Source organism: Equus przewalskii, chromosome 5 (assembly GCF_037783145.1).
Source record: "Equus przewalskii isolate Varuska chromosome 5, EquPr2, whole genome shotgun sequence".
NCBI classification, from domain to species: domain Eukaryota; kingdom Metazoa; phylum Chordata; class Mammalia; order Perissodactyla; family Equidae; genus Equus; species Equus przewalskii.
The window spans coordinates 59,414,704-59,441,633 of record NC_091835.1 but is presented as its reverse complement, the minus strand read 5'-3'; the positions used below and the strand labels follow the sequence as shown (position 1 = coordinate 59,441,633).

Sequence of the window (26,930 nt, the reverse complement as noted above, 5' to 3'; positions counted from 1 at the left end):
TGAGAAATAATACTTTTTTAAGACACTAAATTTTGGGGTGGTTTGGTATGTAGAAATTGATAACAAGTAGAGACAATTTGTTACAACAGCACTCCCTAGAAATAGGGTGTCATTGGCAACAAAAGCATAAATTATTTATCATTGGTTTGGGGACCTGATGACAGGCAAAGGCTGGAAAAATGGTTGGGAGTTTGTTAGCAGAGGTTGATGGGTGGTGAACAAACTGTTAACGGAAGCTGAAAAGATGGCTACCCATGTTTTGTACTTTTGCCTACAATAATTTGGAAGCTAAGAAATATATCTAACGAACTTGTGTATCTGTGAAAAGAGGCATAATTTTGAAAATATTAATTGATCTCTTTTAACTGTATATAATGTTGTAAGAAGAGAAAAATACAATAAACAAGGACAACACAGTTTTTAAGCAGAATTTAGAAAAAATATAGAAGGCTAGCTTTGCTGGTTGTAATATAAAACCATTCCTCATCCTCATTCCTCCAGCAAGCAAAAGATTCCCAAAAGAAAGAAACAACCGTAAGTAAAGATTGACAAGTGTGTGACTATAAAGCCATTGTTGAGACTATGGAAAGATTTAACATTGTGCCTGATAGACCCTCTCAACCAGACAAAAGGGCTTCTAACAATCCTAAAGGCATTTTCTGACAGCACTATGCCCACAATAAAAAGGGCACTGTCTCAAAAAGAATCATAAATATGGCTTTTGGAACATAGAGTAGACCCCAATCATATTTATAAAAAACCCACAAAGATTTTAAGGGCAGTATATGAGCCTGGACTAGAAGAGCCAGAGATGGTTCAATGCAAAAAGATATCTCTGAAACTGTACTTTCTCTGGCCAGTAAGTAGGACTAGATAGCTACTCAGCTATAAATATGGGCCACTTTTTTAAGGATGAAAGAAGGATCTCTCAAAGCATGAAACCAGGAGTCCTGAGGGGGACCCAAGAGTCATAGGACAATGGATTAGGGACCACTTCTTACGGAATAGAAATGGACTTGAATCAAGAAGCATTTCCTACCCCCAGAGTAGGGAACCCTGACAACATGTGCCTTTGGATTTCAGAATTACTGTGGACTAGAAATTGCTTGTGCTCCTATTCTTCCCCATTTTGGTTAGGGATGATTACTGCAATTCTGCTATGCTTGTTCAGTCATTGTATGCTGGGTACATGTGAACTGATAATCTGTCTTTGGAACAAGGTGCCTGTACCTGAGTAGCCTCATCGTGATCATGAGATTGTGGACGTTGAGTCAGAGGCTATAATGGGTTGAACCTTTTGAGGATCTTGGGAGAGGGAAACTACTTGTGCATGTGGCTGCGATATAAATAATTATTGCCAGAGTGTTATCTATAGTGGATTAAAAACTAGCTACAAAACTTTTCAACTCCTCCCATCAAGAAGTGGAGTCTAATTCGTCATCTCTGGACTCTGGCTGACCCTGTAACTTGCTAGAACAAATAGAATGTGACAGAAACGTTGTTGTATGATATCTGACCCCTGGCCTTAAGAGGTCTTACAGATTCCACTCTTGTATCCTTGGAACACTTCTGCACTATGTCGGAAGCCTGGGATGAAAGGGCATGTGGAAAGAGAAGCCCAGTTATTCTGTCTATTTCAGCCGTGTTAGCCAAGGTCTCAGATTAATCAGCTCCTGCCAAAACCCCAGCTGACTGCACCTACATGTGTAATCCCAGGCAAGACTGGCAGAAGGACTGTCCAGACAATTGTGAGGAACAATGCATTGTTAATATTCTAATTCACTCAGTTTCGGGTGGTAGGATGCATAGCAATAGGAAACTGACACAATAACCTTGAACACGGGCTCCCAGCCTCACGTTCTTGGTCACAGAGGGCAGAGTAAAAGAGAATGTGGTGGCTAAAAAGCTCACAATCATGGAAGGAAAACGAGCTCAAAGCTTATGCCTTACAGAACCAGGAAGTGGTAGTATAACCTTCTCAGGGATAGAGCAAACATCCAGAAAGAGACATTCTCTGTAATCAGGAGTATAGTCTTTGGGTCAGCTGAACCGGGGTCCAAATCTCTGCTTTTCCATTTGAGTTACTGTGCAAACTCGGGAAAGTAACTTCAATTCTCTAAGCCTACCTTCTGTTTTTTTACTAATGCCTGAATGAAATAATGTAGGTAAAGCTGTATTCGCTATAAATGGTAGTTATTTTATTAGACAGTTAAAAAGCAGACTCTCACTTTCCTTCACCCTGTATCACAGATATATATTTTATCTTCTTATCAATACTTGAAAATTTTTTATGAATGTGTTGGTTTATTTTATGTGTTTATTATCTTCTACTAGAACAAATTATCCACGAGGCCAGGACCTCCATCTATTGATTTCCCTTCAGCATCCCCAACATAGAATAATTGGTGCTCAATAAATATATGCCAACTTACTGACTAACTGTAAACTTGCATATACTGAAATTTCACTACTTATATACATTGAGAAAGCCACATACAAAAACAACCTTCAATAAGTTCACTTTTACTCTTTATCTCTTCTGTCTGCACCGTTTCCCTTGATAATGGTCTTTCTGGCTACCTCTGTTCTGCAGACCTCTTAAACCTCCATGGCAAGACTTGACACACCCCAATTCCATACTTTCAGCTTCCTCTAGGACAACAGGAACTTATTATTCTGTTAGTCCTTCAACTTTACAATGTCCAAAACTTAATTCACCTCCATACCCCAACCAAATTTCCCAGTGTTCTCCCTTGTTCATCTTACTTCTAGCCAAACTGGGCTACTGGCTTTCTATTTCTGGGACCTACTCTACACTTTTCTTCCTTTCCACATTTATTCAAACTATTTTCTCTCTCTTGAATGCTTTTCTCTCCTACCTCTGTTTATCAAAATTCTTCCCGTGTGTAATTTACTTTCTCACGAGCTTTGCCTGATAACAATACATGGAAGTATCTCTCTTTCTTTTTAACTCCAGTAGCACCAAATCTGTACTTTTCTTTAAAGTCTTATATCTATATTTTGCATCATATTCCTTTACTTTATTATCTTATTTATTTGTCTACATTTTAATCTCCTTTATGTCAGAATCAATGTCTGGTTCATTTTAGCATGTTCCACACATCCAAGCATGTAGTAAATCTTCAAGTAAATATCAGTAAATACTTGTCCATTATCCTATCTGTACATTTTAGAGATGCAAAGATATAGCAAGACACAACTGGACTGAAATTAGTGAAATATGGAGTTTCTTCACTTAAACTAAAGAGAATGCAAGAAGTGTCTCAGGAAGGAGGATTTGGTCCATCAGCGCTGCAAAAGATGAAATAAGATGAAGACTGAGAATTGAACATGGGTTATAGCAATAGATGTCATTGTTCATCTTTTAAAAAAATTGTTTTATTTTGTTATAGTAAGAACACTCAACATGAGATGTCCTCTCTTAGCAGATTTTTAAATGTAGAGTATGTTATTGTTGACTATAGGTACACTGCTGTGCGGCAGATCCAGAGCTCATTGTTCATCTTGACAAGAGCTGTTGCAGTAGGGTATTGTGGAGGTGAAGGCCTGAGAAGAGTATCTTCAAATGCAAGTGGGGAGAGAAATTGGGAAAACAGAATAAACAGCTCTTCTTGGAAATTTGATTTTAAGGAAGAGAGAAACGAAGTGAAATGAGAACAGGAGAGGGAATATAGGTTTTTTTTCTTAAGATGAGAAAAATAATGATGTGTTTATATTGTGGTATGAAAGATGACGTACGAAAAAGAGAGGAGAAAGGCGGTAGTCCAGTGAATCGCCAGAGGAGTTAATCTGTGGAGCGCAGGTAGTCCATCCAACACAACAGACGAGAAGGTCAAGTCAGAGCACACGGCACAGAAACAGTCGACTTGGTGGCTGCTCTAAGTTTAAAATGAAATTCTTTTGAAACTGCTTGGCAACATGTCGGAGGTTCTATACGTTTAGACTGAGGTGTAAAAAAGCGATCAGGCTCTCTCCTCTTTAGCCTGTCATTCTATAGAAGTAAATCCCAGAAACCTGAAGAAAGTAGTCCATATGAATTAATAATAGAAATGGGATTAGAACTGAGATTTGCTCTCTTTCTCTTTGGATAGCACTTCCCCTGTATTGCCTTGTCCAAGCAGACTTTCATCCTTTTAGGAAAGTGTCCCAGCTGCGTCAAGCCTGGTGGATGAGGCTGTGGCTATGAGTGTTGCTTTGATATCCCCTGTGGCAGGATGGGAACTCGTGGAGACCAGTGGCCCTGACGCCCAGTGGTCGTGTGTGTGCTACCATTCATGTTTGTAGTAAACATATCCTCTATGTCCTTACTCCACTCCCATTAGTCAGCTTTGTAGGGCTTCCTCCAGGGATGTGAGAGTTAGCATGCACCCAAAGAGAGAGGGGAAGGAGGAAGCTTCCTATGCTCTCTATAAAACCTTTCCCATAATAGATACTCATTACTTTTTGTTGCATCTTCTGTTTTCTGCCAGTATAGAGAGAAAATTATATTTTCTCAACATTCACTTGGTGCTTGTTATTGAGAATAAGGAGGAATAAAGATATACTACCTGCTCCCAAAAGGGCTAACTAAGACAGCTAAGAGAATGAAAGAAACGCCAAATGAAGGTGTGAGGAATGTAGAAGGAGATTTAAATTCTGACGAGAATTACGTAAGACCTCAGGGAGGAGTTGGTTGCAATGAGGCCCATTGTGTTTAAGGAAACTACGTAAGAAAGTCACAGAAGAATAAAAAGACTCTGGAAATCTTCTGGTTTTAAAAGGCAAGTATGACAGGAAGTACAAGGAGGAATTATGAAATGGTTTCATAGTTTGTATCAATATATAGCCCATATGTTACTGTAGAGGAGGAAAGAGCTTTCCTTGACTCTCTTAGAGTCCCTGGCTGGGTCTGAAAATTAAACTGACGAAGACAAATTAACAGGAGAAAAACATACAAATTTTATTGAATTTTTACATGTACAGAAGAGCTTTCAAGAGAGAATGAAGACCCAAAGAAGTGACCAGAGCAGGAAGCTTTTTTATCTTTTAGACAAAGAGACAATAAATTTGACAAGAATTGACAATACAAAGGGGTTGGGACTAGCAGTAGTAAATGGTGAAGAAGTAGCTAGAAAGATAACGGTTGGTTTGACAAGGTTTGTTTATGTAGATTTCTCAGCCCCAACTTCCCTGTCCCTGGTATGAGAATGTCTTTCCTCCTTCTGGTACAGGTCGTTGTAGGAACTAACCTAACTCTGGTAGAAGAGTTTACTCTTCCCTCTAGGGCATAGTCTTCGAGAAGCTCTTTTTCCCTCCATGCGCTCCTCTCTCAGATAGTTATGTGATACCTACTATATGACAACATATTCATTTTTAACAGATACACAACAATTTTAATGGTATGTTTGTGACAATGTTTATTTCTATTTTTTAGCATAAATCCTGAGGTAGAAAATTATTTCCTTAAATGTATTAAAGAGAGAGGTTTAGGGGTGGGGTGGGAAAGTGGTAGTGCTATTGATAATTTGTTTGAAGACCTAAGGAGAGCCTTCTATTTTGAATTAGAAAAGATGGCTCTGAAAGTTTCTCTCACACCTGTAACTGTTATAATACTAGACTGAGCACACTGATACCAATTTGTAATAAATTGGAATATTTCAGCATTAAAGCTTTGTACTTTGAGCATTATGGATAATGTGATTGGAGGCATTCTGGAATGTACTCAGTAGTATTAACTGTAATACATGTAATTAGAATTCCATCATCTATTCATATATCCAAAAGATACATCTTGCCCAGACCAACTCTTTTTTTCCCCCACATTCTAAAAAGATAATATTTCCTTACATAAGTCACCATGTGTGCCTCTCTGGTTAGTTGAAAAGAGACATTAAAATATATAGAATTAATGTATAGATACATTAGAATGTATATAGAATTACATATAGAATTAGAATTATATATATAGAATTAGAATATATAGAATATATATAGAAATATAGAAATAACATATATATTATAATATAATACATTACATTATAATGTAAATATAAAGAATTAATAAAAATGAGGAATTTCTTATAACAAATACATTATAGAGAGCTATCTCTTTGGAAAAAATAAAATACTAAGGCAGTTTTATTTTTCTTTTAGTAAACTTTGATTTTTATCTGCTCTACTCAATTTTCTTTCATTTATAAAATAGTTAAGAAGAAAACAAGATGGTATTATTTTATTTTATTTTTTATCTGATATTATTTTAATTGCACTCAAATTATTTTAGCTTCATTTGAACAACGAGAATGCTGTATATGAATATCATTTTAAAACTCAGTCAACATTGTTGTCTTTTTTTTATTTTTTTACTTTTTAGAGTCTAGTTTGTGGACTGATAAAGTCTTAGTTTTTAATGTTTAATGTAGGTAATTTCTAAATAAATAATGAAATTTCCTCCTTTATTCAGGAAGGTTTTTTCCTTCCTTTGCCTTGTTTTATAAATAGAAATATAGATTATAAATATAATTACATATAGTTAGTGTTTAGGAAAGGGAATGAGAAATAGGAAAGAATATTTGTTAACGTGGTTTATGAAATCTTGAGTGACTGCGGACCCTCTGTTGTAGCCGCCCCTGACGCAGGAAGGGTTAATAATCACTGGAAAAGGCTTGCCAACAAACTGTGACCCGGAGGTGAGAAGGCCGTTAGCCAATGATGGGTAAGACCTCCAGGGGGAGGCAACCTAAGCCAGGCACTGGTCGCCCGGGGGCACAGATGGAGACACCGTATCGGGAGCAGGAGGGGCCATTGCCTAGGAGGACTTGCATGCTCCGAGATAAAATATACGAGAACAGCAATAACATGATAATATCAAAACAGAGGCCAAGGGAGGGCTCCTTGAGAAATCACTAAGAATTCTTGGCATTCGCTAATTGCATTGTCCAGAACACCTGTGTATGTTTAACAGCTGTAAGCTATGTATATATTGAAATGCTGGTTATAATAAACTCAGAGCGGCCATCAGCGCTCTCTGCATCTATCCTGATGTGTACATTGGATTGCGACACCGACATCTGTAATGGTGCTAACCCTTTGAGGATGTTGGGAGTTATAACAAGAAGCAAAAGAACGAGGACTGACACAGCTTATGCCTCTTAAATCAATTATTCCAGTCCTAGTGAACTGGCAATAACAGCTCACAATATGCCACAAACTTATGGCAACCCAGCTGTTTTAAAACAACTGACATGAGAATTCTATGGTTAATGGTTAGACTCTTTTTCTGCTAAGGAAAAGGAGGCCATAAATGTGCACTTAGTAGAATATATATAGGGGGTTGCGTCTCAGGTTTGTGGTTAGAACTAATGAGACCTGTAGCAGGTTACCCTTGGTTCTGCTTGCCTTATACACAGTATAAATAAATGATATTTCAGATAAATCCAGGAAAACCAGATTCCTCTATAAATAGTAGCATAGACTTTTTGAAGAGTCATTGATAGTATACTACTAAAGCTTAATTGATAACGTTCTTTACACAGAAGAGTCAAAGTCAAAGGATTTTTCTCAAATGATATTTTCTGAGCGATAAAGTTACATTTAAGGTTGATGGCAAATTGAGCTAGAAAATAATTCCTTACCTCTAAGGGATGGCGACTGTCCTTTAGAGACAGGCACCATTGTGGTCATAGCTGCTGTTAAAATGTTGAAATGTTTCCATAATATTGTAAATAGCTGTTCCCTGAGCTGGCCCTGGGTCCCTCTTGTTGATCTGTTGCCCTCCTCAGCCCTCCACCAGGACTCTCAGATCTCCCTAAGTTCTAGCAAATGACTGCTACCTGTCATCTCTGGGGTCTTCAGGTCTCTTCTTCAGCTCTGGCCCATGTGGGTTCTGACTGCTCAGCATGTCCTGACCTAATGTTTAATATTTTAAATATAAGCCTTTCTGAATAATTTCTTTGGAGCTCAAACTCTCAGTAATTTCTTAAGTACTATTAATATTCCTTTACGATCTTTGAAGCAAATATATATGTATTTTTTTTTTTTTTGAGGAAGATTAGCCTTAAGCTAACATCTGCTGCCAATCCTCCTCATTTTGCTGAGGAAGACTGGCCCTGAGCTAACATCCATGCCCATCTTCCTCTACTTTATATGTGGGACGCCTGCCACAGCATGGCCTGCCAAGTGGTGCCATGTCCACACTCAGGATCCGAACCGGCGAACCCTGGGGTTGCCAAAGCGGAACATGTGAACTTAACCGCTGCGCCACCAGGCTGGCCCTGAAGCAAATATTTAATAGTCAAAGTAAGAGCACATTTTTTCCTCTCCTTAATTTTCTTACATAATCTTTGAGGCAAATGATTACTATTGATGTCATCAATTAATCAGAAAGCACTACAGTAGCATTTTGGTCTTTATTTCAGGTCTTTGTGGCTAAGTGAAACTTTCAATGAACTTTCAGGAAATTAAATGTTGAGGTTTTGATACTTGTAAGAGAAAAAATGAAAGAGAAATCTTGTTCTGAGGCTTCTGGTGACTTGAAAAATTAAATGTGTTTTCTTGTTTATTAGGGTCTGAAAAAACTGTGTTCAACTAAGAACACAGGGAAAAGATAATAAAAGCTTTTTTCCTATTGGAAACAGAGTTGATACATACTGGTACTCTTCATATACAGTACCCTTCCTGCTCATAATAGTTTCTCCTGACCCTGCACCTTCTTGGGCGGTGATATGTGCCCTGTGCTGCTCCTCTATCAACGTGTACTTGTTTCTCTCCACACATCCCCTTGTGTTGTAATTACCTAGTTGTTCCTGCTTCTTATTCCTCTGTGTATTTTTCCAATGCCCAGAAGGGTGCTTGGCACTCAGGAAATGATCCTTCAATGAGAAGGGGCCGGAGGAGGAGGTAGAGAGAGAAACACTAAAAGAGCAACAATTTCCACCAAACGTAGTCAATGTTGCTCCTTAGCAGCCATCTCCTCCAGTGGATGAGAAACTCCTCTGGCAGGAAACCTGAGAGCACCTTCCTCTCCTGTGGAATAGGGCTAAGAACTAGAAAACAGGAGAGGGTGTGGTGAGGTTATGGGTCTGGAAGCAGAGTGGAGCCCTCCCACCTGTGACCGCTGTACTGTCACCGCCTCCACCATCAGTCTCTCTTGTCCTTTAGATGATTCAACTGTAGGGGAGGAAGACATTTCCTCTACCCTCTCTGGGTTCTTTTGGCCAGAGAATGAATTAAATTCACATGAGACAGAATAACAAGAGAAAATTCAACAAAGCTTTATAGCATGTATACATGGGAGAGGCTCAGGCAAGCTGAGCAACTCACCAAAATGGCTGAAGGCTCCACCTTAAATATCATGTTCAGCTAAAGATAAAGGAGGATGTTGGGGGTGGGGCGAGTCAGTTACAGGAGGTTACCAGACAAGCACAATAAACAAATGCAGATTTAAGTCCTTGCCTTTGGCATTGATTAAGAGTTTCTAGAGATGAGGTCATCCCCCCTTCTTCCTGGTACAGAGAGGGAGACACCTTTACAGATAGAGATTTCCTTTACAATGTAAATGTCTCTTAGCAAAGGGCAAGCAAGTTCCACTCCTCAGAGCCTCCTTCCCGTCTGCAGTTTATTGAAAGTAACCAGCCCCAAATAATCCTCATGCCAAAGAGACACATGTTGGGGTGGCCAATTCCAGGCCCTCACATAACCCTGGCTTTCACAATGTAAACAGGTATTCTAGGACAAAAGATTTCTTTAGTCAATTACCTTCGAAAAATGTCACATGCAATAATCACCTCTTGGAGACACATTGTCCCTCATTAAAACTCTGAAAAGTCCCACCAAAAAGAAATCTAGCTGGGTTTGAGGAATCCAACATTTTCCAAGTTTTCTTTGAACACAGATGACTTTTATTTCAAGAAATACCTACTCCCATTTCAAAAGATAAAATGTTGCACAAAAATTTGAGAAGGCAAAAGTGACTGAATCCTGGCATTGTTATTTGGGTAATTTTAGGCAAGTTATATAACTTTGCTCTTTCTGAGTCTGTTTCTTCATCTATAAAATGGAATAATAGTGCCTTCCCAGAGGGTTATTGTGAGGACTAAATGAAATACCATATATATTATACCCAGATCACAGCCCAGCATTTAGCAAATACTCAATAAATATGAATTGCCATTTCCTCAGCTCCCCTTATATTGTCTTTATTTTCTCATCCCCTTTTATGCTAACTTTACAAGATTTTTTTCGGACCAGAATTTAAGAGAGGAAAGAGTTCCTTGTAAAAAGTTACCCAATGACTGTCTTTTTGCTTCTCTGTCTGGCACAGGTGGGAAACAACTCTTGGAGGCCCGATTTTTCTAATCAGTTTATACAGATGATGACTTCTGTCCCATCCACTTGTCTGTGGATTTGATGAACGTGACCATCCATCCTTTAAGCAGGACACGAATTTTGTTAAATATGGAATATTTTCCAGAGATCAATCCCCAGTGGTAATGTGTGAATATAGATTCTTAATACCAGAAATCTGATTATTGAAAGAAAAAGAGACCATGAATAATAAGAATGATTTTCTATAAGGGGTTATAAATTTACTCTCAGATCATTTTGGTTTATCCTCATAAAGGCAAGTTTGAAATTTTACATCCACTCGAATTTTTACTGGTCTGCCTTTTACCCTCATAACATGTATTGCACTTTCTTTTTCTTTTTTGGCATGTCATTAATTGCTACTGGATCTCATTGAGATAGAATAATGAAATGATAATAAACTGCAAAAAACATAATATTTCTTTTTGCTGTTGCAGGCATTTAGCAATCTCTATGGAGTTCAGCCTTTTTATATGTGCAGAGAGAATGATTTTAATGCTCATGGCGTTCTCCTCTTGAATTCCAATGCCCAAGGTAATGTGATTGTCTGGTTAAATTATAAAGAAGCAAATGCACAATTTAAATGCTAATTTTGCCTTTTCTCCCTCTAAGAAATACTTATTAATTAGAACAAAATGGAGTGAGGGATTGTTTACGATTTAATATTTCCTTTCAGAATGGAAAAATTTTTAGTGAAACATATACAGTCATCCTAATATATTACAAAATGCTAGTAAGACACATAGTACTAAAGACCTCTCACTCAAGAAATCAAGAGCAGTGTTAGAAATTTCATGGTAATCCAGTGTTGCTGCCTCTGCCATGTCCTCTCAGCAAAGTAAACACTGCCAAGGCCTCTTTCCTGCATTATATTGGTCTAGAAATATTTTAAATGTATTAGCTCTGTATCAGCTTTCCTTAGAGTGCTCAGGCTTTGAACTCCCCCTCTCTCTTTCTCTCTCTGTCATGTGTGTGTGTGTGTGTGTGTGTGTGTGTGTGTGTGTGTGTGTAAATGCAATAAATAATTGACTCGAACTCTTCAGGAAAGAGAACTGTGAAACATGCAGATTTGGAAAATCCTGGCAAACACTTAGATGCTATTAGAGCTATCAGTAGTGCCTAATATCCTTAGATAACTGGCCAAGGCAGCATCTAAATGGTAGAAATACTAAAATAGTGATCTCTGCCACTTACTTTATTTGTGCTTATTGTGTATTTTGCTTTGTTCCTCTCAGATGTCACTCTGAGCCCATATCCTTCTTTAACATTCAGGACCATTGCAGGAGTACTTGATTTCTATGTTTCTTGGCCCCACTGCTGAAAGTGTTCTCCAGCAGTAGCCAGAGGTGAGTCCAGCACTGTAATTCGTGCTCAAGCTTTCATTGCTCTGTCTCTGCGGGAGGGGAGGAGTGATTAGCATACCTATGAATTACCACTTCTTTAGCCTTCTAATCACATGGCTAATTGTTTCTTCTGACTTGATTGCAATTTCATTAAATAAGGGTTTTAAACCATGTATTTCTTATCAAGGTGGTGTGCTTAACCCTTTGAAGAGAGTCTTGGAATAATTCAGCTCGAATTTGCCTGAAATAAAATTATACCTTCCATAAATATTCTAGATTTCTAGATTGCAGTTTTTCTTTCTTTTTTTTTAAGTCATAGCCAAACACCTCAGTTCCATTACTTCTGGTCCATCATGCCATCTGTCACTTGACACTTCTCCCTGAATATTCCCCTCCCAGCCACTTGGTTCAGTGCGGCCCATTAGAACTGGGTTTTGAGGAGTCAGTGTTTGGAGGAAAATCTCCTGATAGGACAGAACTCACGGAAGATTGTGCATTAGTGACCTTGGCTTACCATCCATACTCTCCTTTCTTTTTGCCCTTCTTCTAGATCTTTCCTTTCAGGATCTAGGTGGAGTTATGTCATCTCTGTCCCCCTCCCCTGTATCTACCAGGCATTTGGTATGCAGATAGTACCCAAGATACACTGCCAATTTGTTGTTCATCCCTCCTCAAACTGTCATTCCTCAAATGACCTCTTTTGTCTAGGGTGACCTAGTCAAATACCAAAATCCACAGGGATGTTTGCAGTTCCAAATAGGATGCTTGGTAACTCAAACAAATAACTGTCTAACAAAATAATCAGGTTTTATACTAGGTGGATGGGGAAAGTGAGGCAGAATTGTTTTGGGCCATGGGAGGGCTTTAGCAGAGCTGTTTAATAATAACTAGAATGCCTTTGGTTATGACAGCAGGCAATTCAAAATGTAATGACAAAAGCCTTTGCTACCGCAATCCAGGAAGAGAAACGGGACCTTTCCTTTCCAAAGATTTCTCAGTTCTCTTAGAGAATGGGAGGAGCCTGATGGAGGCTCCTGGGCCAAGCTGGAAACAGGCCTGCACCAAATTTTGTGGCTTCAAGGGATCCCGAATGAATGAATCCCTTGTCTTTCCCAAAGTCTACAGAAGCTTCTACATGGGGTTTAGAAAAGATGGGATTGAGAAAAGGGCCATGAAGGGGTTGAGGAGAGGGCTGCAGAAAGCTGAAAGTGACGGCCGTCCTCCTGTCTCTTGTATTCTTATTTCAGTCCTTTCTGCTTCGGGTTAAGACTGTAATAGGGGGTTAAGGGATTGGAGTGGTAACCCCCCTCACCCTGCCCATCTTGCCTAGAAGAGGCGTGGTTTGATTCTAAAAGCCTTTAGAATAGCTGGCAAAGGTGGTGAGAAAAATCAAGCAAAAGTTATTCCCATTTACTTTGTCTCCTGAGCTATCTCTCACTTCCCTGAACAATGGATCCAAACCTGACAGCTTAAAGGAAATAATTTTTTTTTTCTTCAGTTTGTGCCTTCCTTTCTTTTTTTACTTCTTTTGTTTGGTGAGGAAGATCAACCCTGAGTTAACACCTATTGCCAATCGCCTTTTTCTTGCTTGAAGAGGATTGTCCCTGAGCCAAAAGCTGTGCCAATTTTCCTCCACTTTTTGCATGTGGGATGCCACCACAAGGTGGCTTGATGAACAGTGCATAGGTCTGTGCCCAGGATCCGAACCTGTGAACCCTGGGCTGCTGAAGCAGAGCACACAAACTTAACTGCTACATCACCAAACCAGCCCCAATAAATTTTTTCTTTCATCTTATTTTCATCCTGTTATTGATGATACAAACTTCCCTTAGCTCTCCTAGTGTTCTAGGGGAGATGATGACCTAGCTATATACATCTGGATAGATGGGATTTTGAGTCAGAATACCAGTACCAGATGGCCTGGGTTTGAATCCTGTCTGCTTCTGATGTGCTGTGTGATCTTGGGCAAATTACTTAACCTTCCTATGCCTCTCATTTTCCTTATCAGTAACATGGGGTTAATTATAGTACCTACTTTATAGGGTTGCTGTGAGAATTAAAGGTGATAATAAAGAGAAAATGCATGTAAATCATCCATGAATGTCTGAGAAATTCCATACAATGGGCACTTATCTTATTAGACCTCTCTGCAGCTTGCTGACTGCTCTCGTTGAACTCCACTTGCTAGGCTTGTGAAATACTATTTCCTGGTTCTCTTCTAACTCCTCGGGCTGCTTTTCCCTAATCTCTTGAAAAACGTTTTACTCCCCCCATAAAGTCAATATCCCTCAGAGTTCTGTGCTCTTTTCAAAAAGGACAGTTTCCCAGCCATGACATCACCCTTTATGTACACACCGATGAACCACGTGTCCTTATCTCCAGTCCAAAGCTTTTCCCAGAACTCTAGCATATTTCGTTTTGTCTACTGAAAGTGTATACTTCAGATCCTACAAGCATCACAACATATTCTATACAGAGTTAATAATCTCTTCCTAAACTTCTTAATTGAACTAGGTCTTCCTGTTATCTTCTGAGTTGATGGAATCATCAAGAACCCAACTAGCCAAACAAGAAGCTTTAAAGTTATCTTCTCTCTCCTTCATTCTCTACATCCCGTGGGGTGGATCAGTTCTTTTGTGCTGTCTCCAGCACTCTTGCCTTAATAAACTCTCATCTTCCCTCCTTGGACTATTGTAATGGCTGGGGAACTGGTTATCCTGCCTCCTGTTTGGTTTTCCGACAAACCATTCTTCACAGTTTTGCCAGAAGGTACTTCTAAAATGCAAATCCCATCTCTCACTCTTCTGTTAAACATCTATCTAAATATCTAACTAACTCCTCTGTTAATTATCTAAAGCAGCGTTTCAAGTAGAAAGATAATACAAGCCCCCTATGTAATTTGAATTTTTTTAGCAGCCAATTAAAAAAAGAGTAAAGACAGGTGAAATTCATTTTAATAATGTATTTTATTTTGCCCAGTAGATCCAAAACATTATGATTTTAACATGTAATCAGTTAAAAAATAATGATGAGGTATTTTGTATTTTTTTCATACTAAGCCTTTAAAAATCTGTTGTGCATTATTTTACACTTACAACATATCTTAATTTGGGCTAGCCACATTTTAAGCCACATGTGGCTAGTGCCTCCCATATTGGTCTGCAAAAGACCAAAGAATAAAACATGCAAATTAATTTGCATGGCTTATGAAGGCTCTTCGTTATCTTCTCCCATCCTACATCTACAGCATAGTCTCCCACCAACTTCTTTATAAGCTCTATACTCCAGCCCTACTGAAAATTTTCATGGCCTACAGTGTTCTTACCATCCATGCTTTCCCTTTGCTTGGAAGAGAACTGCATGTCGTATACTTGGTGACCAGCTGGCTCTTTACCCCACCTTCTCTGTGAAATCTTTCTGCTACTGCTGAATACCCAGATACTTACTCTACTTGCACACTTCCCGGTTCACACATGGTACAAATGGAAGCTTCTGTATCCAGGGCCTCCTAGTCTTAACTTTCCAACCAATCCAGGTCCTCTCTCCAATCCTGTTGATGAGGATTATTTTAGGCTGGTTACTGTTAAAAACTGCAGATGAGAAGGAGGCTCTGAGGAGTGGAATTTGCTTGCCCTTTGATCAGAGACATCTGCATTTGTGAAGGAAGTCTCCATCTGTGGAGGGTATCTCCCTCTCTGGACCAGGAGGAAGGGGGGATGACCTTATCTCTAGAAACTCTTAATGGGGACGGCAAGGACTCAAGTCTTGTTTATTGTGCTTGTCTAGTAACCTCATGTGGCTGACTCCCCCCACCACCAACATCCTCCTTTGTCTTTAGCTGAAGATAATATTTAAGGTGGTGGCTTTGCCATTTACTTAATCTGGTTTGATTCTTATCTAAAACTTATAGGACCACCCAATAACAAGACCCCACTGGCAGTGATACCATTTTAACGACTCTTTTTACATATTCTTTCCTTTGTCTTGTAAAGAGATAACTCACATACCTATGCCTTAAATTTAGCCCTACCCTCAACCCGTGTTTGCAGCAACTCTTTACTGTCCATGGGTCCTGTCCCCATGCAGCAGCAGCTCTTTACTGCCCATGAGTCCTGTCCCCATGCTATTCCACACTATTCTCTAAATAAAAGAGCACTACTGCCAGACCTTGAGAGTCCAAGAAATCTTTCTTTCAACTCTTCAGCTTGCCGACCCCACATCACTGTGAAATCAGACATTGTGGAATTTATCCTTGGTTGGCATAAGGAAAAAGCATATTTGAATTAGTTTTTTATTTCTTTGCTTTAATCCATGTTCTGAGCAATTTATTTTTATTATTTTGGCTATAATTTACAAACCTGCTTTTTTAACATAAACATTCAAAGCTTTCTGAAATTATATTATTCATAGTTGTATTCTATTTCTTTTATAATGTCAAAATCCCAACAAAATTAATCTTGAGGAATGAAGGCTTTGTGGAATTTCAATTAATTAATTTGCTAATCATTCTTTATTTAATTAGCTTTTCCTTACTTTTTAGTTATAACACCAATGACTTATAACAAGTTTCTAGCATAGTGGGACATTCTTTTATCTTCATTTATATTTTTAAAAAGAACATCTATGTTTCTAAATAAGCATACCTTTCACAAATATTATGGATTGTTTATGGTGAAGTCAAGGAATACTTTTCTGAATATGTTCATTTTTAATTACATAGGCACTATGCAAATTTGTTCTCCATGTAACAGTGTCAAATGATGCAGAAGTATATTCTCAAATCCTCCTGCTTATAGCACAAACAACCATTTTTAACAGTTTTATAAATATCCTTCCTGGGCTTTACTATGAATTTACACACACACATTTGTATTTTCCTTTCCTGTATAAATGGGGTCATACCAGAACTATTTGTTGTGTGTGAATTTTTAATTTACCTCTGTGATGGAGATCTTTCCACACCAGTACACATAAGTCTACGTCATTTTTTGACTTTTTTTTAGAGCAGTTTTAGGTTCACAATAAAATTGGGAGAAGGTACAGAGATTGCTCATATATTTCCTGCCTCCACACATGCATAGCCTCCCCCATTATCAACATCATTCCCTAGAATGGTACATTTGTTACCAAGGATGCCCCTACATTAACACATTATAATCACCCAAGCCCATAGTTTGCCTTAGGGTTCACTCTTGGTGTTGTACATTCTATGAGTTTGGACAAATGTATATTGACATATATCCATCATTATAATATCATACAGAATATTTTTTTCGCATGTCCCCCTTTTTTTTTATTGAGGTAACTTTGGTTTATAACATTATATAAATTTAAGGTGTACATCATTATATTTCAATTCCTGTGTAGACTACATCATGTTCACCACTCAAAGATTAATTACCATCCATGAGCACACACATGTGTCTATTCACCCTTTTTGCCCTTTCCCCTGCCTTCCCCTCTAGTAACCACCAATCCAATCTCTGTCTCTAAGTGTTTGTTTGTTGTTGTTTTTATCTTCTACTTATGAGTGAGATGAAACTGTGTTTGACTTTCTCCCTCTGACTTATTTCACATAGCATAATATCCTCAAGGTCCATCCGCGTTGTCACAAATGAGTGGATTTCATCGTTTCTTATGGTTGAGTAGTATCCCATTGTGTATACATACCACATCTTCTTTATCCATTCGTTCCTTGATGGGCGCTTACATTGCTTCCAAGTCTTGCCTATTGTGAATAATGCTGCAATGAACGTAGGGGTGCATGCATCTTTACACATTTGTATTTTTGTGTTCTTTGGATAAATGCCCAGCAGTGGGATAGCTGGGTCATATGGTAGTTCTATTCTTAATTTTTGGAGCAATCTCCATGCTATTTTCCATAATGGCTGCACCAGTTTGCACTCCCACCAGCAGTGTATGAGAGTTCCCTTCTCTCCATATCCTCTCCAACACTTGTTTTATACAGAGTGTTTTCACTGCCCTAAAATTCCTCTGCCTCTACCTATTCGTCTCCCGCCATCAGCAGCCATTGATCTTGTTACTGTCTCCATAGTTTTGCCTTTTCCAGAATGTCATATTCAGTTATGTGCTGCATAGCAATCTTTCAGTCAACAACAGACTGCATATATGATGGTGGTCCCATAAGATTAGTACCATATAGCCTAGGACTGTAGCTATACCATTTACGTTTGTGTAAATACACTCTATGCTGTTTGGAAAACAACAAAATTACCTGAAAACGCATTTCTCAGAATGCGTCCTCATCATTAAGCAGTACTCGACTAGTTGGAATCGTACTGTATGTATGTAGCCTTTTCAGATTGGCTTCTTTCACTTGGTAACATGCACTTAAGATTCTTCCAAGTCTTTTCTCGGCTTGATAGCTTATTTCTTTTAGGTCTATATAATATTCCAATGTCTAAACGTATCATAGTTTATTTATCCTTTCACCTACTGAAGGGCATCTTGGTTGTTTCCAAGTTTTGGCAATTATGAATAAAGTTGCTATAAACATCTGTATGCAGATTTTTGTGTGGACATAAGTTTTCAACTTCTTTGGGTAATACCAAGGAGCGTGAGTACTCGACATATGATAACCGTATGTTTAGTGTTTTTTTTTTTTTTTAATATTTTATTTTTCCTTTTTCTCCCCAAAGCCCCCCAGTACATAGTTGTATATTTTTAGTTGTGGGTCCTTCTAGTTGTGGCATGTGGGATGCCGCCTCAGCATGGCTTGATGAACAGTGCCATGTCCATGCCTAAGATCTGAGCCGGCAAAACCCTGGGCTGCCGAAGTGGAGTGTGAGAACTTAACCACTCGGCCATGGGCCGGCCCCCATGTTTAGTTTTGTGAGAAACCACCAAGCTGTCTTTGAAAGTGGCTGTACCATTTTGCGTTGCCACCAGCAATGAATGAGCATTCCTGTTGCTTCATATCCTTGTCAGCATTTGGTGTTGTCAGTGTTCCACATTTTGGCCATTCTCATAGATGTATAGTGATATCTCATTGTTATTTTAATTTGCATTTTCCTGGTGACGTGTGATGTAGAGCATCTTTTCAGGTGCTTATTTGCCATCTATTTATCTTCTTTAGTGAGATGTCTGTTAAGGTTTTTGGACCATTTTTTGATCAGGTTGTTTATTTTCTTATTGTTGAGTTTTAAGAGTTCTTTATATATTGTGGATAATAGTCCTTTTTTAGATGTGTCTTTTGCACATATTTTCACATGGTTTGTGGCTTGTCTTCTGATTCTCTTGGCATTGTCTTTAGGAAAGCAGAAGTTTTTAATTTTTTTTTTAATATAACTCTTTTTTTTTTAAAGATTTTATTTTTTTTTCCTTTTTCTCCCCAAAGCACCCCCGTACATGGTTGTATATTCTTCGTTGTGGGTCCTTCTAGTTGTGGTATGTGGGATGCTGCCTCAGCGTGGTTTGATGAGCAGTGCCATGTCCGCGCCCAGGATTCAAACCAACGAAACACTGGGCTGCCTGCAGCGGAGCGTGCGAACTTAACCACTCGGCCACGGGGCCAGCCCCAGAAGTTTTTAATTTTAATGAAGTCCAGCTTATCAGTTCTTACATGGATTGTGTCTTTGATGTATCTGAAATTCTTTTTAAAAGCTGTATTGATTGAGGGGCTGGCCCAGTGGCGCAGCAGTTAAGTGCACACCTTCTGCTTCGGCAGCCCAGGGTTCACTGGTTCAGATCCCGGGTGCGGACACTACACTGCTTGGCAAGCCATGCTGTGGTAGGCGTCCCACATATAAAGTAGAGGAAGTTGGGCACGGATGTTAGCTCAGGGCCAGGCTTCCTCGGCAAAAAGAGGAGGATTGGCAGCAGTTAGCTCAGGGCTAATCTTCCTCAAAAAAAAAAAAGCTGTATTGATTGACATTTAAATTGATTTCAGTGCTTCACCATCACAGAGAAAGTAGCAACAAGCCCCTTTGTTCAGATGTCTTCAGGTACGTGCATGCTTCTGTAGGATACATTCCTACAGGTGAAATGAGTCAAGAATATGCCTATTTAAAACTTTGATTGATATTGCTAATATTCATCCGCCAAAAAAAAAAGCCTACCAATTTCCACTTGCATCTAGAGTATAAAGGATAGGAACTGGACTTTTAGACACTGCAATTTGTGGGTTGCAAGAGCACTGGGTCAGGCATTGGAAGAACTGGTTCGTATTCCCCTTTCTGATGCTCTAATTAGCTCTGTGACATGGCATGAATCACTTAACCTTCCTGTCTCACTCGGCTTTCAAGCATGTAGCAGAATTCAACATGCTTAATATGCAGTTTATGAAGACCGCATTTCTAAATCAACCTGACAAATATTCTGCTTGCCTAAATTCCTTTAGAATGGAGCCAAAGAGAAAAGCTTAGAGCTCCAAGACGCACTCAGATTCTCGGAAACCAGCCCTGCATTCACTGCTTTGTTGCCTGAATGCTGCTTTGCCTCAGAGACCGGCTTTTGGCTGTGTGTCTACGGCCGGGAGTGAATCCAGGCAGGTGGCAGATAAGCAGTTAGAAAGAGGAGCCGGGGCCAGGGCGTGGCACAGATCCACTTGACAAGCATTCTGGGAGAAAATGCTGTGCTGCCAGACTAACCTGTTTCTCAGTATTCACAGGCGGAGATTTTCCGTAATAAAATTTTCCATAATAAAAGAGCTTCTATTTCTCACACGTGTGCCAGAACAGGATTCAACCAGTGACTCAAGTTAACACTGTCTTTTACCAACATTACTGTTACTATTGTAAATGTTTGTTTGGCTTGCATACAGTGGTACTGTGGGGTGGCGGAGATAAAATCAGGTGAACCTGATTCCGGGTTTTGCTGGAAAAGTGAGAAGAAGGTGATTAGAGGGTCAGCTGCAGCTGTTTTCTTTCTCCCTTTCAGATACTCATTTCAAAGAGGAAAAAAATGAGAAGAATTCTGAAAGTGAGAGGAAGACTGCTAAGCGATTCCCTTCTTACGCTAGGTATTTTCTAGGCCACCGGCTCAACAATGGTACTGTTCATCGGAGTCACCTGGTTTTGAAATAGATTGACGTGAGATGGGGGACTCCCAGCGATTCTGATCTAATTGACCTCGGGAACGACCTGACATCAGTTTTAAAATCTCGACAGGTGATTCTAATGCACAGCACAGAAAGTCAGTGTTCCAGTCTTCCGGTACCCAATATGGTAGCCACCAGCCCCATGTGGCACTGAACACTTGAAATATATCCAGATAGACTGGAGACATGCTCAAAAACTTAGTATAAGAAAGTATTTATTCTCAGAGTCCTCTTCTATGCCTACAGCTCTCTGTGAAATCACTGACTTCCTTGTGGAGAATGTAATGAGCGTGGAAAGAAATTCACTGACTTCTCCAAAGAAGAAAACAATCATGTAACCCTGAATCCTATGGCATCAGACAGCTTCTTTTTTAATAAAATTTTTATATCAAGGGAGAATCTGAGAGGCATAATAGTAGTCAATATTTCCCCAACCTGCTGGGAGTTTTAAACTCACCATTTTTCATAGCAGTTGCTCCTATTTCCCAGGAGTGGGAAAGCCAAGCAAAATTTCCTAAGAATAAATATACAAGGATATAGGATTTATCCAAAATTTATCTAGAAAGGAAATCTGTGAATGAAATCCACCTTTTGTTAGATAGGGTTAATGCATTGCTTCGTAAACTTTGAAATTTTACTGCTTTTTATCTTCATCACTTTAAGGCTTTGTTTACCTGTTTCTTCCCAGCTATGTTCTGAGAAGATGAACTATACGAAAAGAGGTGTGAGTTCTCTGGCCTTTACGTTCCCATCTTGCTTGCTTCCCTCTTCCTTCGATATCTCTCTAAGTGGGAATTGAGGAAAGGCCCAATCAGATAGTTTTGGGGGAGAATTTACACTGCTACCTTTATTACCAATTTTGTAATTCTAAAAATTGCTTAGCATTATAAAAAGGAAGCTACAGTTCACATTTGCATACAGACATGCGGGGCCACAAAATAGTTGAACTTTGTGACACAAAGGAAAAATTCATAAAGGGATTGTTTGAAATGATCCTCTTTGCTCAATGGTCACCAAGAAAATCGTTGTTAAGGACATCATGCAGACTTCAGGAGATCAAAAGTACAGAAAGTGACAATACATCAGTTTTTTGACAGTACTCAAGTAGTACTCTGAGTATTTTTGATTTGGGGTCTTTTTCTCTTTACAGAATATGAACTTGCAAAGCTTCAATTTCAGAAGTCAGAGTTTTAATGATGTTATAGTCCCCAAATCCCTTCTAAACTTTGCTTTAAATTCTACGTGAAAAAGATTAAACTTGACGTAAACCTACTAGGGAGTTAGGTTTTCTGACATGTTTATAGTTTCTCCTCTAAATCCTCTATATTTCTCCATTGTTTTCATTATTTGGGATGTATGTGGCTCAAGATGACTTGAGTCTCCCCTACGCCTCAGTTTTGTGTGAGCTTGCAATGGGCCTTTGGAATTTTCGTAGAAGGCAAATCCTGGGCAGTTCAAGGTTGGGCTCAGAACTCAATTGTTGAATTTTGCTTGCCTATATACGACTCATGGGTATTTGGTCAATTTATGTAACTGTTTGTGCTTCAACTTTCTCATCTTTAAAATTCAAGTTATAACTCTCCCTTACGTAGTTCTTCTCAAGATTAAGGGTGTCTATCAGTGTCTATGTAGGTTTATGTATGTAGTAGGTCAATGAGCGTTGACTCTCGTTCTTATTATGAAGTAGTTTGTTAGAAATACAAAAGATACTGAATTTGTGCTTTCTTGGCTGACTGACACTGCACCCTACAAGAGAGAGGCAGCTTAATTTAGGATGCTGACTCTCCAGCCAATTCCCTAAGTTTGAATCCCCTCTCACCTACTATTTGTAAGATGTTAGGCAAGGTTTTAAATCTCTTGGCCTCAGTTTCCTCACTTGTAAAATGGATTAATCATGGTACCTACTTTATAAGATTGTTGTAAATATTAAATGAGTTAGTGCAGGTGAAGACCCTAGAACACAGATCCTTACACATAGGAAAGTGATGTAAGTATGTTTTCATCCTGGCACATCTAGGTGCCCCATAAACGTACTATTATGTAATTGTGTTGTGGTCAGAGACAGCTCTGATTCTTGAGAGGAAGTGACAGTTTAGGGGAAAGGAAAGAAAGGCTTGTGAATTTTCCTAGGATAACATGATGTACTGAGTTATGAGAAGCCAACAGTACATGTATTGGAAGGATGAATGTGTATTATCAAAATTATGGAAATAATCCAACTTGTATTTTCCAGATACTTTACCATGTGTTTTATGAGTTGTTCCTTATAAAAACTTGAGAGCTATTCGGGACAGACATTACCAATCATGTTTGAAAAAGGAGGAAACTGAAGCTTGAAGAAGCTGAATCGACGTGTCCAGGAACACAGACTAGAGGAGCGCCACAAAATCATGGCTTTTATCTCCCAATTTGGGTTATTTTTATCACTATATCACATTGTCCACATACAAAATGATATTAGTAAATGACCATAAGTATTTTCTAGATTCTCCAAAATGTTCATTTAACTTCACTGTTTTAATCCCTTCCTGAAGGAATTTTCCTCAGGGAAGCTCATTCCAATATACACAACCTACACAGATATATCTTTGAAAAGAGGTTAAATATTACTTCTTCAAAGCTATAGCTTTAAATTTGGAAGAACTGGGAGCATTTTTATCACATGTAGTTCTTATAAGCAAAGCTCTTGGGAATGTATGTATATTTAAAAATATAATCGTCAGGTAATCGGGCTGTTGATATATTCTATGTGCTTCTAAAAGTGTATTTTAAATGGCAAAGGTTATTGTTTCCTCTGAAGCCACATTGGCCTCAAGGATAATGACATTTTTATTTTGTGTGACATTGATAATGACTTATTTGAGAATTTCTCACTTTTATTTGAGAATTTGCATAGTTACACACAAATTGTATTACTATTCTTTTCACCTTGGTGGAGAAGCCACTAAACAATTGTTTTTATTTTGGTGAGGAAGATTGGCCCTGAGCTAACGTCTGTTGCCAATTCTCCTCTTTTTGCTTGAGGAAGATTGACCCTGAGCTAACATCTGTGCCTATCTTCCTCTATTCTGTATGTGGGACGCCACCACAGCATGGCTTGACAAGTGGTGTGTAGGTCTGTGCCTGGGATCCAAACCTGCGAAACCAGGGCCGCTGAAGCAGAGCGCCTGAACTTAACCACTACACCACTGGCTCACCCCCATCCTATTAAACAAGTCTCAGGATCTCAAGGTTAGGTTTACACTCTTTAAGTGTACATAACATCTTAAAGTCAGCTATTTGGTGGATTGCCTGTGTAGTGTTCTAATTGGGGCATAATTTCAGAATAATACTGAATTTATTTTATTTACTTTAAGTTTGTCTAGTTTTCAGTGTCTACTGCTATATATTGAAATAAGGCCTTGTCTCTTACACAAGCAACCATTTATAATTTATTGAAAGCGTACACTTCAGTTGATAAGGCGTTGCTCGAAAACCACATGAGTGCAGAAACACAGGGGATTTAGGTAAAAGGAATTTAAAATAACCCAGATCCTATTTCCTACAACTTAAAGTTCTTTCAGTTTAATGACGTCTGCTGCTTTCCCCCATGTGCTCCCTCAGGAGATGGATCAGCCCATCTCACAGAAGCTCTAGAGTTCCTATCAATTTTTTTCTGTTTATTGCTAGATGATTCACACAGTTATTTTTGGACCCAGAAAATCAAATTATTGGTTTAGAAAAGCCTTAAGGTTAGGGCCAGGTAGCCTGTCCAATGGGGCTCTTTGCAGTTCAGTCTGTCGCTTGATTTTAATTCATTTTAATTCACTGTGCCTTTTATGACCACACTCAAAGGGGTCTTTGAGGCAGGGAACGCAACTCAAATGCTTATGGGCTGGGCTGCTAAAATAAACAAGTAGACGGGGTGGTGGGGCCTGTGGCAAATGGAGAGTAAACACTCCTGCCAGGAATGGGAAGGGTGGGGTGGGCCGGGCCGAATGTCGTCCTCAATGGGATACTATGTTCGTTATTTTTATTAGTCTTTTAGGCATATGGGTTCCACATTCCTTCTGAATGTCACCAATCTCCTGGAACCTTACTTGCTTCTCTAACCTCTGTTCCCACTTGGAAACAAATGGCTCTGTTCCTGATGCGTGATGTTTTTGTTGATATGGGGCAGAGATGTGGAAAAGCTCTGGTTGCTCTCATTGAAGTATCCACCCACTGCCTCTGTTGCTGGCCCCAGAGCTCAACATCTGACCCATCCATGCTCAGGGCATGCTCAGAGCCACTTCCACTTTTTTCAAGAGACTTCTGTGTGTTTTCTTTTCTAATCACATCCCGCTGATTTCTCTCTTTCAAGAATTCTCTTTGGTTAATGTTCACCAAGGGTACCTCTTATGGTTTTCCAATTGATAAATTGAATTCATAAAAAATATCTTTTCTCTAATGTTTAGAGACTTGAGGTGGGAGATAGAGGTTGCAGGAAGTGTAACATCTTGAATTACAGCTCACCTATTTCTATTTTAGAGAAGGTAGTCAAATTACAAAAGAATACATACGCTGAGTATGCAATCAGCATATGGTTTTTAAAAATCATCCTCACTTTTTTTTTCTTAGCTAGTGCCTATAGACTATTTTGTTTTGGTGTAGCACAAAAAACCTGTTTACTTTAGGAAGCTTCTCATTTTTCGGTTGACCTTTTCCTTTAACTGGTCTTCCTGGCATTGCACATCTTACAATGCCTCCCAGCAATTTCTTTTTTGATTTTTTCCGAAAGCTTATTCTACTTGGGTGGCTGAAATCTGACAGAAGTAGAATGTGGAACTAATATTTTAAAATTAACTTATGCCTACATGCTGATGTGAAAGAGTTGAGTGACTAATCTTAAAAACTCGTATATACAAAAACAGAAGCGATTTGGGAGGGTAGCATAGAAACAAAATTCAAGAGCTGTGCAGAGGAAGGGGACAAGTAATAAAGTGGCTCTAGCTATTTGCCACCTTTAATTTTCACCTTTAGAAATCTGAGATCATGAAGAACAAAGATCTAGACATCTTTATTTTTTTTATTTTTTAAAGATTTTATTTTATTTCCTTTTTCTCCCCAAGGCCTCCCCGTACATGGTTGTATATTCTTCGTTGTGGGTCCTTTTAGTTGTGGCATGTGGGACGCTGCCTCAGCGTGGTATGACGAGCAGTGCCATGTCCGCGCCCAGGATTCGAACCAACGAAACACTGGGCCACCTGCAGCGGAGCGCGCGAACTTAACCACTCGGCCACGGGGCCAGCCCCTAAACATCTTTATTTTTATTGGCCTCCCCAGAGTTCATTACAGCTGCAAGTAGGTAGTTGATGCTCAGTTAATGGTTGTAGAAAAGATGAGGAACTATCACCTATTTCAAAGATTTAAATTATTTGAACATACAGAAACCTACAAATATATGTAATTATTAGAGTAGCTGATATTTATTGAGTACTTAGTATGCAAGGCATGGTTCACGGCTTTTCTGTTTTATCTTTTTTTCATTCTCACCATGACCTCATTGTACGGATGAGGACTAACTAATGCGTAAAAGTGAGGACACACAGGTGACAAGCAGCAGAGCAAGGATTTGAATCCAGGGATGTTTGCCTCCACAACCCACACTTGCAATGTCTACTTTTCAGCCAGATTGAGGAGTTCAAGGCCAAATCTGTAAATGAACAAGCCAACAAATAATAACTGGGGCCGCTCAGGTAAAATGTCTGGGCCTCTTGGAGATGCGCATTTTAGTTTTTTGCATTAGAGAAGAATTTCAAGTTTAGGAAGCAATGGTTGTTTTAACTCAATGAATAGTTTCTTTCCATTCTTTGTTTTTAAAATTGATACAAAATCATATATGTATATAATAATAAAAAACCAGGGGCCATCCCAGTGTTGTGGTGATTAAGTTCATGAGCTCCACTTTGGCAGCCCGGGGTTTGCAGGTTCATATCCCAGGCATGGACCTATGCACGCTATGCTGCGGCAGAGTCCCACATACAAAATAGAGGGAGATTGGCACAGAGGTTAGCTCAGTGGCAAATCTTCCTCAAGCAAAAAGAGGAAGATTGGCAACAGATCTTCCTCAAAAAAAAAAAAAAGAAAGAAAGAATGAAAAAATATCCAAGTTGTACACATTTGTTTAAAATTAATAGATAAAA

General features: G+C 39.0%; 1 long non-coding RNA gene across 1 annotated transcript; it reads left to right on the top strand.

Moving 5' to 3' along the window:
• Positions 1-10,321: 10,321 nt before the first annotated feature.
• On the top strand, positions 10,322-23,997 carry LOC139083695 (uncharacterized). The gene is made up of 4 exons (XR_011540608.1): positions 10,322-10,487; positions 10,803-10,899; positions 11,601-11,711; positions 20,607-23,997. It is a non-coding gene; the product is annotated as an uncharacterized lncRNA (long non-coding RNA).
• The last annotated feature ends 2,933 nt before the right edge of the window (positions 23,998-26,930 follow it).